The sequence below is a fragment of the Pinus tabuliformis genome, chromosome 8 (genome assembly GCF_031772625.1).
Source record: "Pinus tabuliformis cultivar Carrire ecotype Pingquan chromosome 8, CPIR1, whole genome shotgun sequence".
NCBI lineage: Eukaryota > Viridiplantae > Streptophyta > Pinopsida > Pinales > Pinaceae > Pinus > Pinus tabuliformis.
This window is the reverse complement of record NC_142294.1, coordinates 671,092,436-671,112,721: the sequence shown is the minus strand read 5'-3', so window position 1 is coordinate 671,112,721 and position 20,286 is coordinate 671,092,436. Positions and strand designations below refer to the sequence as shown.

At 35.5% G+C, this 20,286-nt stretch overlaps 1 pseudogene; it reads right to left on the bottom strand.

Annotated features, from left to right (window-relative positions):
- Nucleotides 1-3,147: 3,147 nt before the first annotated feature.
- Nucleotides 3,148-3,991, bottom strand: LOC149237355 (uncharacterized; annotated as a pseudogene).
- Between the last annotated feature and the right edge of the window lie 16,295 nt (nt 3,992-20,286).

Here is a 20,286-nt window from a genome sequence, read left to right as displayed (position 1 = left end):
ACTTCACAGTTAAATCGCCCTATGGAATCATACTAATTTCTCATGATAACTTATAGTGGTTTTATACTATCCAGCATAAGTAGGGTGTCATGGCAAGTTGTCACCCTCTGTCATGTCTATTTACATCCCCTGCTACCTCCATTGGAGCCCAGTCGTGTCGGCAAACAATGTGTATGGCGGTATCAATGCGGAGAAAAAATTCCTTTGATGTTGCTTCTTTCTTCTCTTTAGGAAATTGGCTCGTTCCTGAGTATTTTTGGGTGGTCTCAAAGGTGGAATGGTTGTGTCACAATTGGTTGGACTCTCGGCCATCCCCGACCTCCAGTGCTAGCAGGATGGTTTCAAAACCTTCAATGGCCCCTTTGGCTCACTATATTTATCCAAACTTCCCAAAATCTCCTCTGCTTTCTTATCGTTCACAGGATTTATATACAAAGAGGCAAATCTCGGTCTAATTTCTCTATTTCCTTAATTCTCTATATGTTGAGAAATTCGGTAAGAGCTGATGCAATTAGAGAGGGGTGGCAGAGCTCAATTGGAGCAATTCGGGGAGGTTCTGCATGTGCAAGATTTCATGCAGAGCCTCGACCATCAAGTTCCCTTCTCTGGTATATAAGAGTTTATATAAGGCTCATGAGTTGTCGTGGATTGCAGTAAGTAATAATTGGCTTCAATTTTATTCAATTGGTCTTTGCATGGGGTCAGTTTCGTGTTATCTGGGGTCAGTTTAGTGTTATGTGGACCTGTAAGACATGTCATCTCTACGCATAAAATGGAACCCCTTTTTGGAATATATAATTAACCACAACAGGGTCTCGACTCTCAATTAGTTTCTCATGGGAGTCTAGTTGATGCTATATGGAAATTCAAAAAATCCCAGCTTTAAGTGTGATGTGGATTCATTGATAGGGATCCTCTCTGTACTGAAATCAACCTCAAAGATTTGGGGAATCATTATGGTCTGAAACCTCTACACGGTGGTCCATGACAGTTCTACAATGGTCCAGATCATCAACGATAGCTGGCGGGTGACCAAAACGTTGGGTCAGTAACGATCCTTAGTGGGAGATGGTTGGTCAACACTTGTTATTTTTGCCATACTGTTGTTCTCTTTAATGCATCACCTTAGCTGTGGAGAAGTTGGAAAAATTTTGTCCAGTTTACATGGCCCTCGTGAGTAGGGCCATCATTTTTGTAATGATATTCACAATATTTCAGTCTAAGACCTCCTCTTTTTTGTTGTTGTTGGAAACGTTAGTTAGGAAAAACATCAGTCATATAAGAATCTAAACTTGTGTTATTGGTCAGACCAATAGTAAATAGGAAAAAAATATGAATCCTTTTGATTCAGTAATATAAACATGAGAATTACACAGAAAAAACCTTGCAAATGTATACATGATTGTACGTCCTCTCTCCTTATTTAAGTTTCATGAATATCCAATCTGACCATCAGAAAGAGAATGAACATAACTTACCCCATAATTGTTGCTTTAAGCTATGGTTTAGAGAAAAGGGAAAACCGTGTCAGGGGCTCATCAATATTTTTCATTCCACAACTTGATTATTCAAGTTATAAAAAGGATTGAACTTCATGAATAACCATGGACTTTGTGTCAGCAATTCTATAATAAGTCCAGACAAAACTGTATGAAATGTTCGCTATGAAATTATTGATTGGTACTTATGCATTGTGAATAGGTTAGATCCAACGTTTCTATTTCACCCATATAATATCTATGCCATAATTATGTATTTCACTGTTTGATAATAATATTTATGGTCTAATTTTTTCCACTATTGCAATTGGTTTTTAGGATTTTGTAAGCCACTTGTTTATTAGACAAAGAGGAAAATATGAAGTCTCATACATGTGCCAAAGGTGCCAAAGGTGCCAAATCTCAACGATTTTGTAGAAAAAACACAACACTACGACTATCAGTGGAATGTCATTTATGCTTTCTGAGATTACCCTCCAACTATTTTAAAATATTATATCTACTATGTGTTGCGAGAAGGCTTATCTCCTTATTCAATTGACTCTCCAATTGTTCTAGAATCTTATATCTCCTTTATGTTGTGAGAAAGCTTATGTTCATATTCATAGATTTTCCACTTATTAAGAGGTTATATATATATATATATATATATATATATATATATATATTCAGAGGAAAGGATTAGGAATTTAAAATAACACTTTTGATTTATAGCCACTAGTGGTGCAACTTTTGAAATCTCTCCTCGTATGTTTCCAAACAAAAGCTTGTATTCTTTATTTAATTCATAACTAAGGTAGTATAAAAAAATTGAAGAGAGTGTTTCAAAAACACTGTGATACCACCAAATTTTGAATTATTTATGATAATGCTCTCACAACCAAAAATAGCCACTAGAAAAAAGATATTACCTATCTCCAATAATAGGCATGGAAAATCCCTAATTTCAAATAATCATCAATTACCCTAAAAATGACATTTTACTATTTTACCACACGATGAATAAAGATTTCCAATTATTTCCATCTAAAATGAAAATCACTTGTTATTCCAAATTTTGTTCTTTCAAACATTAATAAAAGAAAATACTATTGAGAATAGTGAACAAACACATATCATGTTGGAACATAAAAAAAAATTATACACAACTAGTTTAGATAAATGTAAAACTCAATGGAAAACCAATAATTAGAGACTTGGGAGCTAAGTCTTGCTAAATTTCTAGGCTAATTTCTTAACACCATCAACCCTAAACCCAATGCAGGGCATATTCCATTATCTTATGTTATCATATCCTCATCCTCACATGTGCAACTTTTCAATGGAAATCCGCAAATTCAATTTTCCAATGGAGTTAGAGGAATAGGCCATCCACCAAGATTCCATTCTCGCTAGTTCACTTCACCCATTTTGGATGCTATAAATGAAGGTCCAAGATGCCATATTAGAGCAAGCAAGAAAGAGACTCTGAGAAGGTTTGAGTTACATAAAGTTTGGGTGAGACCAAGGTGGACAAATGGGGTACTATAATGTAGGGATGATGCCAGATACAAATAATAGATGAATATTAGTAGAATAAAATACCCATTATAACTAAAAATTATATTAAAAGAAGTCCATGCATTTCAATGCAACCTTTCTTCTTCTTTTACAAATTTGAAAATACAAACAGATATCCAAAAAAACCAAATTTCCATATGAATCCCTCCTGATTACTAAATACCTTGATATTGCTTATCTGCGAGTCAATTATGTTCCCTGTATTTGTGAATATCACAACCTAGGAAACCACAAGACCAATCACCACTCTACACAAATGTCCCAATTATTGTTTTGATGGAACAAATACATACATTATTACTTTTTGACTAAATGAGAGAAACACAAATTCCCAATTTAATATTAAAAATATAACCACAACATTATGTCTATCTATAATGTTTAGAGTTCAATTTTTTGTCCTTATTTTTTTGCCAAGGTTGGCAGATGGAGAACAATATCCAGAGGCTATGTGTCCACTACGATTAGAGCAATGTCTGTTAATCGCCCGTGGAATGTCCTGAAACTAACCTAGCAAACGCAAATTCATTACTTATCCTCAAATAAATAAATATATAAATAATTATAGCAGTAGCCAGTGAATTCACTTTCATGCTCATGTTTCTTCAGTTTTCTGACCTTAGATGCATCCTGAACAATATATATTATTGTTGTGTACAGCTCCCTATCGGCTAGTGGTCAGGCTTTCATATTTACATTTATTGTTGCTTATGTATAATCACAGTAAATAATCAATGAGACACCATTCCTAGAGACTCCACTAAAACCCTAAACCCCATTTGAAAACAGAGATAACAAAGCTAGAGAGAGGAGGATCTTATTGTCTTGTCCGAGGCATTACTTGCTATAGATATGTGGCGAAGAAAGCTACTTCTTACTCGTTGCTTTAATAGATGATGTAGAAGTAATGATTTGGCAATTTGCACTCCCATTCAAACAATTCACATGTCGATACGAAAGCCTAATGATAACTTCAGACATTCATCTCTTAGACCCTAATCATGCTCAGATTCATATCATCGAATTTGAAGCCGTCTTGCTCGATCAGACTTATTGGCATTCGTTTACCCCAATACCAAAAAATTGGCTTTGGGGAATAGAAGATACGAACCTCAAACCATCCTCTAAATCATGATGGGGGAGAAACGAATTTCTTCTTAAGAAGCACACCAGACCTCAGAACCGTGGCTTGATCTTGGCCATTAGCGCATATAGCAGACTTCATGGGAACCAAAATTAAGCACACACGTGTCCCTTTTCAAAAGAAGCTAGTTGTCCGCATAGAGTTCTTTTGACTTAAATTTGTTATGAAGATAGTTAAAATGATTTTAGATTTTATTCTAAAATAATTAAAATATAAATATAACGATTTAAGACAAAATAATTATTTTGTCTTAAAAGAATGTCTTAAGACCCCTTTCTATCGGGGAGTGAGGTTAGTTATGCCATTTGGTCTATGTATTGAAGCAACTATGTTCATTAGAGTAATGAATGATGTACTATACCTTTATCTACATTTATTTACTATTATTTATTTCGATGATATGTTTCTTTAGGTTTATACCTATGACGAACACATCTCGTACTTGATGAAGGTGTTAGATACTATAAAAAATAACCATATACTCGAAAATATTAGTGAAAGTGAGTTTTCTTAGCATTATTTTGTGTATTTATGACATTTCATTATTGGAGGTGATATTAAAATGGATTCTACAAGGATGGAGGACATCATGAAGTGGCCAGTCCTTATAAATGTCTCCAAGGTCAAGAATTTTGTTGGGATTTCACAATACTTGAGGAAATTAAAAGATTAATTTTTATTAGTATCTACACCACTCCATGCCATAATAATGAGTTGCAAAACCTTCCAATGGCAAAGGGCTAGCAAACTAACTTTGGATATTTGAAAAAGAAAACTATCATAACACCATTTCTAATGCTACTGAACTTGTCTTAGCCTTTCTAAATAGAGATTGATGTGAGTGGTTATGCCATGGGAGTGGTGATCATGCAGGGAGGAAGGCATGTATGCTATCAATTTGAAGCATTTCATAGGATTGTCCTTAACTACCCTAACTATGACAAGGATCTCCATGCTTGGGTACAAGTTAGCAAAAGATGGCAACACTATCCAATGGGAAAGGAGACGAACATCCACATAGATATCTAATTTTTATAGTACTTACATGCCCAGAATAAGGTACAATATAGTAAAAACTAATAGGATATGGAAATCTTACAACATTTTTATTTAACCATCAATTACAAGGAGGGGGAAATACAAACAGGTTGGTTGGCATGGCTTCAAGGCCACCCAAATAAAAAATTAGAGCTTTGATAACTTCGATGCACATGGATTATTTGGTCCATGATTCGTACAAATTATGGCATATATAGAGAACAAGGAAATTAAGAAGGTATTTAAACATCTTTAAGGCTATAGTCATGTAGATGATGGTGAAAACATAGTTGATTATGATCTCCAAAATATGTTACTCTACAAGTTGGATATTTTTTTTGTTCCTAAAGTTTAGTGACTATGACTAATCAAAGAGGCTCACACCTCCAATGTGGTATGGATTTTTTTTTGTCGGAACACAATTCCCAGCTTATAGATGTTTGTGTACTAGCCTAGAATTCAAGATGATGTAGCAAAATTAATTACAAGATGTATATTTTGTCATACTAGTAAGCTCAATAATAGGAAATAGGAGACATGCCATCCCTTACCTATATCAGCCCATCGTTGGGAAATAATTTTCATGGATTCTATGGTACTTTTAGCACTAACTAGGAAATGACATGACTACTTCTTTTGGGTGGTTGATAGGTTCAAAAAATTGTGCATTATCATGCCCCATTAAAAGACCATCAGTGGGAAGAGGCAGTAAACACTTTCTTTGAACATGTTTCGGTTCACTATGGGATTATAATAGGAATAATTTCAAACAGGGATACCATGTTTCTCAATTTATTTTGAAATACATTGTGGGAGAATATAGATATGAAACTAAAGTAGCCTACCACATCCCATCAATAGGGAGATGGGAAAATGAAACTAGTTAATCGGAATTTGATGTAGATTTTGAGGGGTTATAATCAGAAACATTCAAAGTTGTCACATGTAAATATGGATTATATACTAAAATCCTATAATAGATCAATCCACATTGTTCATAGTATGTACCTATTTGAAGCTTATTTTGGATATTTTCCACCTTCCCCTTTAGATGTTGTATATGGACATCAAGGATTACTGAGGTAGGATATCACAAGGGATGCATTAAGAGAAGGAAAAATGTTGAAAATATTAGGTAGATCCAATTATATGTACAACAGACACTAAATAATTCATAGAAAGAAAAAATGACAAACGATATCAACATAGAAAAGATAAGTCATTAGGAGTAGGAGATAATGTATGCTTCAAGTTGAACAAGGAAGGACTATAGTATCTTAGTAAGAAGATCAAATATTTTCAATATTGTTCATTGAAGGTCCTCGAAAAGGTGGGATATAATTCCTTCAAATTTATTCTACCCCACATAGATGCATTTATTCTATGGTGAATGTGGATACATTTGAACTCTATGAGCCTTCCACTTTGGATAAGGAGGAGTGGTAAGTCGTACTTCCATGGATGAATTAGCACATGATTCTTAGGAAAATATGGAAAAGGACACAATTTTTCCAAATAGGTATAGAAATAAAAGATAGTGGAAACATCACTTTTGGTATATTGGCATGAAATGACAACTTCGAGGAAAAGTAAAATGGTATTCTAGGGAGAAGGTAGATGAAAAATGTCATCACCTCAGTCAGTGAAATATTTTGGGGACCAAAATTATTACAAAATAGGGAGGTATGAATTGTATTCAATCATTATATTGTTTATCATCTATCTAGACGTTTTTAGAGCAGAAAAATTACGGGGAAAAACTTGCAACTTCATTTCCAATTATTGGTTCTAGCTTGGATAGCGAGGGTTTGAAATATTGAAAATTCATTTTAAGGTATTAAATAACATTTTTCATATTATAAATCTCTCACAAAATTACAAAACCAACTAATTTCATTATGTGGCTAGATATATTTCCAACAATTCAGGAATCACATTAATTAGACTTCATATGCAAAATTTATGCCTCCCTCAACTTCACCTATTGTAATTGACCACCATGATTCAAGAGAATTCCATGGGAGCTCTTGTTACTCAAGAAAAGAGAAATATCCATGTTTGGAACATGAATACAAATCTATAATGGTAAAATTTATAGTTTTAGATGAGCATTGAATAAAACTCGAGTTAGATATTGAGAAATGTCAAAATTAGTCCATCAATAGGAGAAGGGGTTCCATTCTCATTATATTTTGTTCCAATTTAGTGAAGAAAAACTAGTATTGGATGTTAGAGATAATAACATATGGGGTTATTACTTTGTAGTAGCTAAAAAACCCACAAGTTTCAAGTAACTCCACAGAGAGTTTCTTTCGCTTTTACATAAATTATTTCCATATAAGAAAAAAGAGTAGAGTAACCTCACCTTCTTGCTAGATTTTCTCCCATAATAGTTTCCAAGGGAATGTATTTGTGTTCATTGTGGATGGTGTGTGATATACTTGTTTGTCCCTATTTTCCATAATTTCTTTACATCATTCATAAGAATAAAATAAATAACTAACAAATCCATAATACAAGTGATTTTAACCTTCACACTATATATTTTAGCACATTTGATGTGTCAAAATATATAATGGATTATCGATAGCCATTTATATATCATATTTGTATTAGCGAATATTTCATTGAGGATGTTTTTGAGAACTTTGTAGGGGATCCAGGAAGTGATTTAGGTAAAAGTATGCAAAACCTTAGCGACGGTGGATTACTTTATTTAAAAGAATATAATTTGACATAAAAGATATTTGTGAGGCTACAAGTGTACATCGGTGACATCAACCATAATATGTACCTCCTTATCATTACTATAGTGAAGAAACTTGGAATTGAAGAATATGGGGGTTCTAAATTATTGGTTAGCTTATAGGAAAAATAATGGATCATGAAGAATTAGAAAAGGACTCAAGGAAAGATCTATAGAAAGAGTAATTTATTTTCAAAATGTCACATATCCACATTTCCTATTAATGATGGAAGTTAAGTTCAATTGAATGCTAGACCATGGTGAGTCGATAAGTTAAAATTTAATTTCTAGTTGCAACAATTTGAAGTATACATTATGGTTCCCTAAATAAATAAGGAGCATAAAATATAATTTTCTAGATTGAAGTTAGATTTTCATTTTCTAACCCGATGAGATTTTCATAGAAATGAACTTAGACTAGATTCTTATCCCCTTGTAAAATAAGTTGTAGGACATAAAAACCCTTATAAAATCCTATTTATACCCTATGAGGTATATACAGGACCAATATATTTGATGGTAGCAGTTTAGGAAGAGGTTTGGGAAAGGTGTACAATAGTAAACCATCAAATAAAGGATGATTACCATCATGAAAGATATGTGTTCCAAGAGGATATGCGTACTCAAGTATTTATAGGGCAAACATATCCATCTATGAAAAAAGGTGTTCAATCAAAATTATCAAATGATACTTGTGTACATGAACAATACATAAAGATAATAGGCCAAAAGAAATCATATTCATCTATTTTGAAATAGAAAGGGAACCAATAAGATTCGTTGCAATGAAACAATAAGTGGAAACGAGGAAAGGATTAGAAGAAAAGATACACTATATAGTAGTGTAAGGGTCATATTGACCCCTGTAACCACTACAATATTGATGGTCACACTAAGGAGAAATGTGATAAACTACATAAGAATTTGAACACAAAGATACATAAGAAAAATGGGATGAAGAAGAATCTTCTAGTAACATATACATGTAATCAAGTGGAAATTAGTTTTGATGTAGATCATAATATTATTTGCACATTAATGCAAAAGGAGGTGAATTAGTGTAGACCAAAATATTCCACATTAACATGTAGAACAAGAATACCAAGATTAATTCCCTATCTAAAACAAGTTAATAGGATAATATCATATTAGTGTATTTCTTTAAAAAACTTGGATTGGAATTTCGATAACATCCTATCCCATATACATTTGTATCAGTAAATAAAGATGCAGTAATCAAGGTAAAAAAATTGTTATCATTGTTGATTATGTTGATGAAAGATAATTGGATGTGGTAGCAATTCATGTATGTGAAGATGTGTTTGAGATCACCTACATGTATATGCAAGATGTAATATTCATGCACAGAGCCAATCTATGTAACCTCATGAATGATAGGAAATAATTCATCTTTAAAAAGAAGGAAGGAAAGTCCAAAATTTCACTAGTAGGTTCCAACCAATCTAATAAATTGAATGATATTGGTGAGAAATATCTTTTATTTTTCTTAATAGAAAATCAATCTAGTTATGTCAATAAGGGAAAAGGAATCCCTATAAGGGTGTAATAAAGAATAGAAACGCGGTTTTTATAGGAATATAGGGGAGTTTCCTAAGAGCCTAAGGGATACCACAAAAGAGGAAAGTAAAGCACAAAATCCAATTAATACTTTAATCTCCACTACCAAATATTGGGCTACACAGATAGTCCATTATGGAAGAAAGGAAATAGAAGAATTAGCTTCATTAGCTATTAGAGAAGGATGTGATTAAACCTAGTGTTAACACCATAAAATCGTACACATATTTTTAAAATCCAAAATACGCCCAAATTCATCCAGCATAATATAAAATTGAATATTTTCTAGCGGAAGACATTATAAAGTTCAAAAAAAAAATTCTCCTAATGTTTTATGTATAAAATTGGAGTGCGCAGCTTATGCTCAGGAATAAATTACAACTATGGGACATTTTCTTTTAAAGTCATGTGGTCGAAGAAAAGGTCGACTTAGCGAAATCAAGGCTACTTCCTACACTTGGAAGATGATTCCCTGACATGTTCCAGTCAAGGAAAGCCGAATTCAAGTTTCCTTGAAGATACGAAACCCTCAAAGGAATGCTCTTGTCCTACTCATAAGTCACTTTCATTCATGAACCAAGAGAGGGAAGAGAGATTAAAAAAATTCTATATAAGCAGGCCATGGGAGAACCAAAGAGAAGACAATGTTATGCTAGAAAAATTGATATCAGAGAAATCCTTCATTTCATTGTTGAAGCAAAATAAGTAGAGAACTATTGTGTTGGTATAGTTTCTTCTTAGAAATCCATCATTCTAGTGTGGAGATGATTTCACCATTAAGAGAGCCTTGATACTTCATCGATAGAGAGGAGAATATTACAAAGAGATTGAGGAAAGGAACCTCCTTATTGAGGATTTTTAAGCACCATAGCTCAAGGAATTCTCTTGAAGTGTTTAGTATTCATCCATTGTATTCATCCTCAACCACCAAATCATATTCTTGGTTTCCGACTAGCATAGCTTGGCCCAAATGCCACCCTCACAACCTCGCGCAATCCAATCCAATGTTAGATAATATTTTTCACTTAGACGGATATATTTTAGAGGCCATGCCAAAACTTGAATGTCCATGGGATTCCATGCACCATCATTTGTTCTTTCTACCTAAAAAATAATTTGTACCTACTTTCGCACCTAGCCTTGATGTTTGCGCCATAGAATCAAAATATTTCTTGCCTCCACGAAATATAGATTGGTCTAAGAATCCCATCCTGACACGAGATGCATTTAAGGAAGGGAACATGTCAAATTCACCTACCATTAAGGTAAATATTTTAAACAAACCTAGCTAGTTGAAGAGATCTAACTAGGGGCAACCTACCCTTAAGAAGAGGTGGCCTCATACACTGACTTGTTCCAAGAATATAGGGATATCCTTGCATGGGTCTACTCTGGGATGCCAAGTATTAGTCCCAACATTGTGGAAACCCATATTAACACCTGGCTTGACACCCACCATGTTAGGTAGAAACAACATAAACTTCATCCCTCGAAGGCAGAAGTGATCACGAAAGAAATTGAGAAACTCCACAAAGTTGGTTTCATCTATCCTATTGCTTACACTTTTTAGGATTATAACCCTATACACATTATGAAAAAATAGTGTATCATTCGTTCTTGTACTAATTTTTGAGATCTAAACTGATCATGTCCCAAGGATGATTACCCTATGCCATTCATCAACCAAGTCATTGACGCTTGTGAAGGTCATGAATCCCTATCCTTCATGGACATGTTCTTTGGGTATAATCAAATTTAGATCCGCCACACATATCCGTATAAAATAACCTTCACAACCCTATGGGACACATTTCCATACTGAGCGATGCCATTTGGCCTTAAAACTGCTGGTGCCACCTTCCAGCAAGCCATTAATTATATCTTCCATGATATGGCTCATCGCATTCTAACCTATTTGGATGGCCTTACTGTAGGATCCCAAATGCATGATGATGATTTGGAGGACCTTCTCCTAGTGATCTAAATATGTCGAAAATATAACCTATGATTGAACCCTCTCAAGTGTGTCTTTTGCGTTAACGAGAGATGACTAGTGAGACTCATTGTTTCCCATAAAGGTATAGAGTCAACCCTATCAAAGTCCAGGTCATCAAGGAAATATCACCTCCAAAAACCTTAAAGTAGCTCCAAATCTTGCAGGGTAAGGTCAACTTCTTACGTCACTTTTTTCCGACAACGCTACTTCTTCACCTGACTTCTTACACCTTCTTCATTAAGATATCTCTCTCCATTGGGATAAGAATGCACAAAGCTCATTTGAAGCCCTAAAAGAAGCATTATCTTAGGAACCTGTGATTAGCCCTCTTTTGTGCTATTCAACAACCCCGCCCCCCATTTATTTATATATAAATCTCTTAGGAAATTATTATATAAATAATGGGGACGCTTTTAATTTTTAAAACATAGAAAACCAAAATATTTTAGTGCTTTAAAAGGACAAATTTGAGCTTATTTGAATAAAAAATCCAAATTTCATTGACCCAAACAACTCGAATGAGCCTTCCTTAAACAAATCCTGACATTATTGAATTTCACAAATCCTAATGAGTAACCCCTTTTTTATCCTTTTGAAATGATGCGATGTGATAAAATATATTGCAAGTCACATATCCCAATGCGTATAGCCCTCGATAACAAAAATATACTTAAGCTTTAAAAGCTTTAGGTATTGTTAATACATCCACTCTATATTGGAGCTTACCCACATCGAAAAATTTAGAACGAGCACGATATAAAAGCCCCAAGGACCTCTCTAATTGCAATATGTGATAAACCTTCCGGGCCCAATAAAACAATTAAGGCAACCCCATAAATATGTCGCGTCTGGATGAGTCGAAAATTAAAAAAAGGGAGGCCAATCCATTCACTTCAGATCTTCTCATTGCGATAAAGCCCTTTATTAAAGCACAACTTTAATAAAATCATAAGAACAAATAAAACAAAGGAAAATAATGTCAAAACATAATAGTAAGTCATCGCTTGGGCCCGCTCCACTGCCACATCATTCCTCGCAATTTCGCAATCACAAAAGGCTTTGGTCATTTCCATTCTCCTCCGCTCCAAACCCCTAATTGCAATATTATGATCATCGAATCGCAAACTTTTGATACCCAAATTGCCGATATGACAGTATCGCAATCGCATATCGGGAAAACACATTGAGACATAGTTACGATTATCGTTTGAAAGGTTTTTGTGATACGATCTATTAATGGAATAATAAATTATCACATGAAGCCATGATTTTAGTTATTAAGGACTTCTAATGGTATTTATGATTTAACTCCCCAAGGTGATTTGATGGCCCATATATAGATATTTCATATTTTTTCATTTAAACTCAACTCTCCATCATTTCCAACCTTGTATGTTCAAATTCTCTCACATTTCAAACTTTTTGTTCTTCATTCCTCTGTGCTTCCAATTGTAGATTAAACCCGAGAAGTAGTGGCGTAATAGGATGAACAAAGAAAAGAAACGAAATAAAGCCATGGAAGCTTCGCAATACACACCTTTTGCTTCCGAAGTAACAAAAATTCCCCTGCTTTTCTTGGACACTACGTGCATGATAGACAGTGGAACATCCTCATGGGAATCTATGTATCAATTTCTTGAAAGTGAAGGACTTAAGGTAATTTAAAGAGTGGTGACAACAGATGTTGCTTCATCTTCTGAATTCTCCAATTATGAAGCCACCAACTCTTTTCTTCAAAGGATCACTGCTCGACCCAAGATCCTTCCTTACACTGATATGATGAAATTGATAATTGAGAACATCAATATCGCTGATAGGACATTCTTGACTTCAAGATAAATAGTCATCAGCGCTTTTACCGCTAATAAAATCCTTTTATTCTATTACCAATCAAGAAAGTTTATCCTTAACAAAGTAAAGACTTCTTGTAGCTAAGCATCTCTAACTATAACATTGTCATCCAAAACGCTTAATGAGTCAATGATTCTCCCCATCAATTAACTTTACTTTTTTTAAAGTCTAATTCAAAAATACATTAAAATTAAAAGATAAGGGGTCTCATCACGAGCCTGCTTACCATGATCATAGGGGAATGGTAGACTAACATTACCAATACTCAATATCTAACCAGGGTAATGGCTTATGATTATTTTAATTATATGACAAGGGGTCTCATCACTAGCCAACTTGTTCAATTCAATTACAACCAATGGATGGCATTGTGACTTTCTGGTCACCAAACCAAGATAATGAATTTTAGGTATTGCTAAAAAATTATCAAAATAAAAGTAAAAAAATAAAAATTGAAATATACATATAGTTTGAAATTACCTCTAAAGTTTGCACTCTTAAATGGATGGGATTTTGAATCATTGATTGTTAAAAGGTAACCCTGTCAAGGCTATGAACACGTGTTGGCAATGTTGGAAATAATACTGAAAGGGGGGGTGAATCAGTATTATCAAGTTCTTTTAATAAATCTTCCTTATTTATTCTTTGAATTATTTTTGCATGTCAGTACCATAAAATAATGAGCATGAACAAAGAAAACAGATAGTCACACCAAAGAACACAAGATGTAAGGTGGAAACCCAATGTGGGTGAAAACCACCTGCTGCAATATGTCTCTATATTATTTCAAATTAGAAACTCCTTTTAAAATGGTTTTGTACTGGTGCAGTCCTTTACCAGTACGCAGGCTGCAACCTGCAGAGAGCTACAACTCTCTCTTGTTTTCCAGTCTCTCCTGGAAGGGAGCTACAACCCCCTACTTCTTTTCTTTCAAGGACCACTTTTCATAAATTTTCAAACTGGATCCAAGAACATCAAAAACCCATCAACTACACTTGCATCATCAATCTTTGATTTCACCAAAGCCAACCCGCATACAGATATGCAAATATTTCCTTATAACTTTGCAGTTGTTACATCAGACATACCCAGATCATAACATGTGTAAAATAAAACATGCATCAATAATTCAGACCCAGATTATTAGATTTATAGATCAAGCGTATGCCACATATCACAGATCAAAATCATATAGAGATACCACTATTCCAGCCTTAAGATTTTGACCCATCAATAGAACTTATCCTTCTCCTTACGCTCAGGTTCCTTCTTCATTCAGATCCAGATCTGCACCAAAACCCAATCACAATATTCCAGATCTAGCACTTTATCAGATATTCAATAATTCAGAAGATGCTTTGCCAAATGATCTCCTTCCTCTTTTATAGTCTTAGGCCTTTCACAATACCACGGGCCAAAACCATAGGATCAAAAAACTGTTGGACTAATACCATGAACCAACCATGAAAGTACGTGAGATCAACACTTTTGGATGCAATACCACGGGCCAAAACCATAGGATCAAAAACTGTCGGACTAATACCATGAACCAACCATGAAATTGCGTGAGATCAACACTTTTGACGAGGTACCATGGTCCAAAACCATAGGTTCAAATACCAAGGACTAACTACCATGGACCAAAGGTAAGTTCTCCAACATATACACGCTTTTCCTCATAGGTTCAAATACCAAGGACTAACTACCATGGACCAAAGGTAAGTTCTCCAACATATACGCGCTTTTCCTCATAGGTTCAAATACCAAGGACTAACTACCATGGACGAAAGGTAAGTTCTCCAACATATACGCGCTTTTCCTTGCATGAAAGTGCGTGAACATTTTCTCTACATGAAATAAACTTTTCTCTGCATAAAAGTGCGTGAACTTTTCTCTACATGAAATAAACTTTTCTCTGCATAAAATTGCGTGAACTTTTCTCTACATGAAATAAACTTTTCTCTGCATATAAGTGTGTGAAATTTTCTCTAAACTATAAATTATTATCTGAGATGAGTGGGTTGCCATCAAGTACAACATATGTATCATAATGCCAACAATCTCCCCCTTTGGACTTGATGGCAACAACAACCAATCACTCTCCCCCTTTGACATCAAGGGCAAAGGGTTATGCTCCCCCTAAGAACATGCTCCCCCTGACTATAAACCAGATCTACAAAGAAAAACCATAATCCATGACCATGAAAGAGATAGAGACGTATTGCAGCAATATTCAGACCAGCATCCATGATCTCCTTCTGTACTTCCTCCATAATGCCAACAATGCATGATATGCTCCCCTTGAACCTGTGCCATTCGATCTTTGACCAATCCGCAAACCAACACATGTACGCATATACTTCAGATGAACCTTGCGTACAACCAACAATCAGAAGAGATTCAACAACAAGATGATGCATCAACAACCCCCAGCTTTTGCCTGAGGTATTCAAAGGTCTCCCTAGGCAATGGTTTGGTGAGTATATCAGCAACCTGTTCCTTAGAAGGAACATACTCCAACTTGACCTTTTGTTCAAGCACTTGTTCCCGGAGAAAGTGATACTTGATTGGTATGTGCTTGGTTTTTGAATGCATGACTGGGTTCTTTGAAATGTTGATTGCACTTGTATTATCACATAAGATGGAGATGGGTGGTGTACAAGTGATTTGAAAATCCTGCAAGGTCTGCATCATCCAAAGGAGTTGAGTGCAGCAAGATGCAGCAGCAACATATTCTGCTTCAGCTGTAGACAAGGCAATCGAACTTTGTTTCTTGCTGAACCAAGATACTAATCTGGAACCCATAAAGAATGCACCACCACTTGTGCTTTTCCTGTCATCCACGCTTCTGGCCCAATTTGCATCTGTATAAGCATGAAGTGTGAGATCTGTATCTCTAGGATACCATAAGCCATAGTTTTGAGTCCCTTGAAGATATTTGAAGATTCTCTTTACTGCCTAAAGATGAGTTTCCTTTGGATTTGCCTGAAATCTTCCAACTATTCCCACTGCATGCATGATGTTTGGTCGGGTACCTGTCAAATAAAGTAGACTTCCAATCATAGATCTGTAAGTTGGTTGATGCACTGCTGCTGATTCATCATTTGCACTGAGGTTACATCCTGTGACCATGGGTGTACATAATGGTTTTGCTTCTTCCATACCATATTTCTTCAAAATCTGCTTGAGATACTTGGTTTGAGACAAGAAGATCCCTCCTTCATTTTGTTGGATTTGCAAACCAAGAAAATATGTCAGTTCTCCCAGCAAGGACATTTCGAATTCTTTCTGCATCACCAAGGCAAAGCTTTGACTCATAGCTTCTTCATTGCTGCCAAAGATAATGCCATCTACATACACAACAAGTATCAACAATTTGTCATTTTCAACTTTTATATAAAGATTGTTGTCTGCTGATCCTTTTGAAAAACCTTGTTGATGAAGATATTTGTCCAAACGATAGTACCAAGCCCTTGGAGCTTGTTTGAGGCCATAGAGAGCCTTTTTCAATCTGCATACAAGATTTGGATCATTTCCAAGAATGAAACCATCTGGCTGCTCAATGTATACTTCTTCTTCCAGGTCTCCATTCAGAAAGGCTGATTTCACGTCCATTTGAAATACTTTGAAGTTTTGAAAGCTTGAGAGAGCAAGGAACATTCGGATGGCCTCAAGTCTTGCAACAGGAGCAAAAGTTTCTTCAAAATCTATTCCTTCTTGCTGCGCATACCCTTTACAAACAAGTCTGGCCTTGTTTCTAATTACTTCTCCATTTTCATTCAATTTATTTTTGAAGACCCATTTTGTTCCTATAACATTCTTATCCTTTGGTCTAGGAACCAGCTCCCAAGTGTTGTTTTTTTCGATCTGCTCAAGTTCTTCATCCATTGCTTGGACCCAACATTCATCTTTGCATGCTTCTTTCACATTTTGTGGTTCAGTGGAAGAGAGTAATGCCAAATAGCTTGAAGCTTCTGCAATTCTTCTTCTTGCTTGTACACCTGCTTCTTTCTGTCCCAAAATCTGAGATTCTGGATGATTCTTCTGAACATATCTGGATGGAGTCTTCTCTTCTATCCTTATCTACTCCTCTGGTTCTTCTCGAGGTTCTTCTTCTTCATCATTCTGTCTTTGAGGATGGCCTTCATCTTCTTCGATATCTTCATGATTTACTTGCCTAGGAATGTATCCCTTCTCATCAACCACTACATCAATGCTGTCAACAATTCTTCCAAGTCTTTTATTATAGCACTTGTATGCTTTGCTGTGTGGAGAATAACCAAGAAGGATGCCTTCATCTGCTCTAGGTTCAAGTTTGCCAAGTTGCTCATCAGTGTTTTTAATATAGCATTTGCTCCCAAAGATTTTGAAGTGCTTTACCGAAGGAGTCTCACCATACCAGAGCTCATGAGGGGTTTGAGTGCTGTTCACTGGGACATTTGTTTTGTTGAGAATAATAACCGCAGCATGTGCTGCTTCACCCCAGAAAGTTGTGGGAGTTCTAGATTCATCAAGCATAGCACGAGCCATTTATTGGACAGTTCTGTTCATTCTTTCCACCACTCCATTTTGCTGAGGAGTTCTAGCTGTAGAGAATTCTCTTCTTATCCCATGTTCTTCACAGAAATCGAAAAACTCATTTGAGGTAAACTCCCCACCTCTGTCGGATCTAAGACACTTAATTTTGTATCCTGATTCATTTTCAACCAAGGCTTTAAAGGATTTGAATTTTTCGAATGCTTCATCTTTGTGCTTCATAAGTCCTAACCAGACAAACCTGGAGAAATCGTCAATGAATAATATCAAGTATTCTTCTCCTTGAGGTGTCCTTTTCCTGAATGGACCACATGTATCTGTATGTACTAGCTCAAGAGGCATGCTAGCTGATCCTTCCTTTTCCAGAAAGGTAGTTCTGGTTTGCTTTCCAAACTGACATGATTTGCATATGGTGTTGTCTGGAACTTTGATATCTGGAAGACCACGAACTGCCTGATATTTGCATGCTTTCCTTATTTGTGAAAAGCTTAGATGCCCCAACCTCCGGTGCCATAACCAGTGCTCATCATCCTTGCTCAGATAGCATTGTTGTTGTCCTTCTTCAAATATGTATAGATTATTTGGAGTTCTTTCACCTTTGATCACTGTTTTACCTGTATCAAGATCACGAACAAGACATCCATTTGATCTGAATATCACCTCGGTTCTTTGATCACACATCTGGCTGACACTTAGAAGATTATGTTTCAATCCATCAACATACAAAACATTTCCAGCTTTGACCTTTTCTTTTAACTGAGCAGTGCCTTTTCCTTTTATAGTTGCAGGAGTATCAGTTCCAAAAGAAACTTTCTTTCCTTTTTCTAGAGCAGAATATGATTCAAGTTTTTCTTTATCACCTGTCATATGCTTCGAACATCCACTGTCAATGTACCATAGATTTTCCTGTCCCTCTGCATAAAATGCTATCCCACATCTTTCTGTTTGTGGTTCCTTTATTCTCCATGTTTTGGTGCTTGAGGCTTGTTCCTTTGTCTGCTGAAACCTGCTCCTGCATTCATAATCTTCATTACCAAAGTTATTGCAAATAGAACATTCAACTTCATTTTCAAGAACCGAAAAGTTGTTATAGGTCCTTTTTGTAATCCAGGTCATACTTCTTTGTTTTTGAGCTTCTCTAGTCATGATCGTTTTATATGCAACACATTGAGCTGCTTTGTGACCAAAGCTATGGCAAGAAAAGCATTGTCCATTGAAGAAATTTCTGCGGTTATCAAATCTTCCAGCCAAACGATTGTAATTTCTATTGTCATTCATTCTTGAAGCAAATTGAGAGGATTTTACCTGTGGCTGGTTGTAGCTTTTGTTCATCCTTAAGACAGATTGCCCCTGATTTGCCTGATAGTCTTTGTTTGTAATTGGTCCCTGCTTTACTTGGTGATCTCCATTGTGCTTTTGCTCATTCCTTCTTGCTTCATCAAGATAACTCTTTGAGGTGGATGCTTGAGAAGTTTCTCCATTATAGCCCAGACCTGTCTTGTTTAGAGGAGAGCGCTGTACATTGATGATCTCATCCAGAGTTTCAGATCCTTTGACAAACTTAAGATTAATAGCCTTTGTTTTCTCAATCTCTTTTCTAATACCAACAATTTCGCCTTCTAACTTTGCAAGATATTTTTCTTTTTCATCAATTTGAAGTTGTAGAGTATCAATGATCCTATTCTTTTCTTCTATACATGTCTTGAGTCTAGAAATTTCTTCACAAAAGCTATCCACATCTATAGCATCCATGTAATCATCATCTTCAAATGCCATTAAGAGTTTATAGTCATTACCTCGTTCATCTTCATCACTATTTGATAGACCATCACTATCTTCATGAGTGTAGTAGCTTTTCTTATTTGCAATCTGTTTCTTGTTCCATCTAGCAGGTTCCTTTCCTTTATCCTTATGAGGAAATTTTGCAGCATAATGACCTACTCTTCCACAAGCAAAGCATTTAAAAGGTAACTTACCTCTGAACCTTCCAGTTCCCCTTTGAAGATTTCTGACAAAATTTGATTCTTCTTCTTCTTCTTCTGGCACGTGACTTGCTTCATAATAGTCTCCTTTGCCTGAAGCCTTGAAAACAACTTCTCTTCTATCTGATGGACCTCCCTTTCTCATTTCATAAGCAGTTATAATTCCGTGTAGCCGAGACATAGTAAGAATTCGTAGATTTTCCTTTTCTTCTATTGCAGACACTTTAGATTCAAACTTTGGGGACAATGATCTTAGAACTTTTTCAACCACAATAGCCTCTTTTATTTCTTCACCCAAGTTTTTCATGCAATTAACAATCTCATCTACCCGAAGGAAATAGTTAGCCACACTTTCA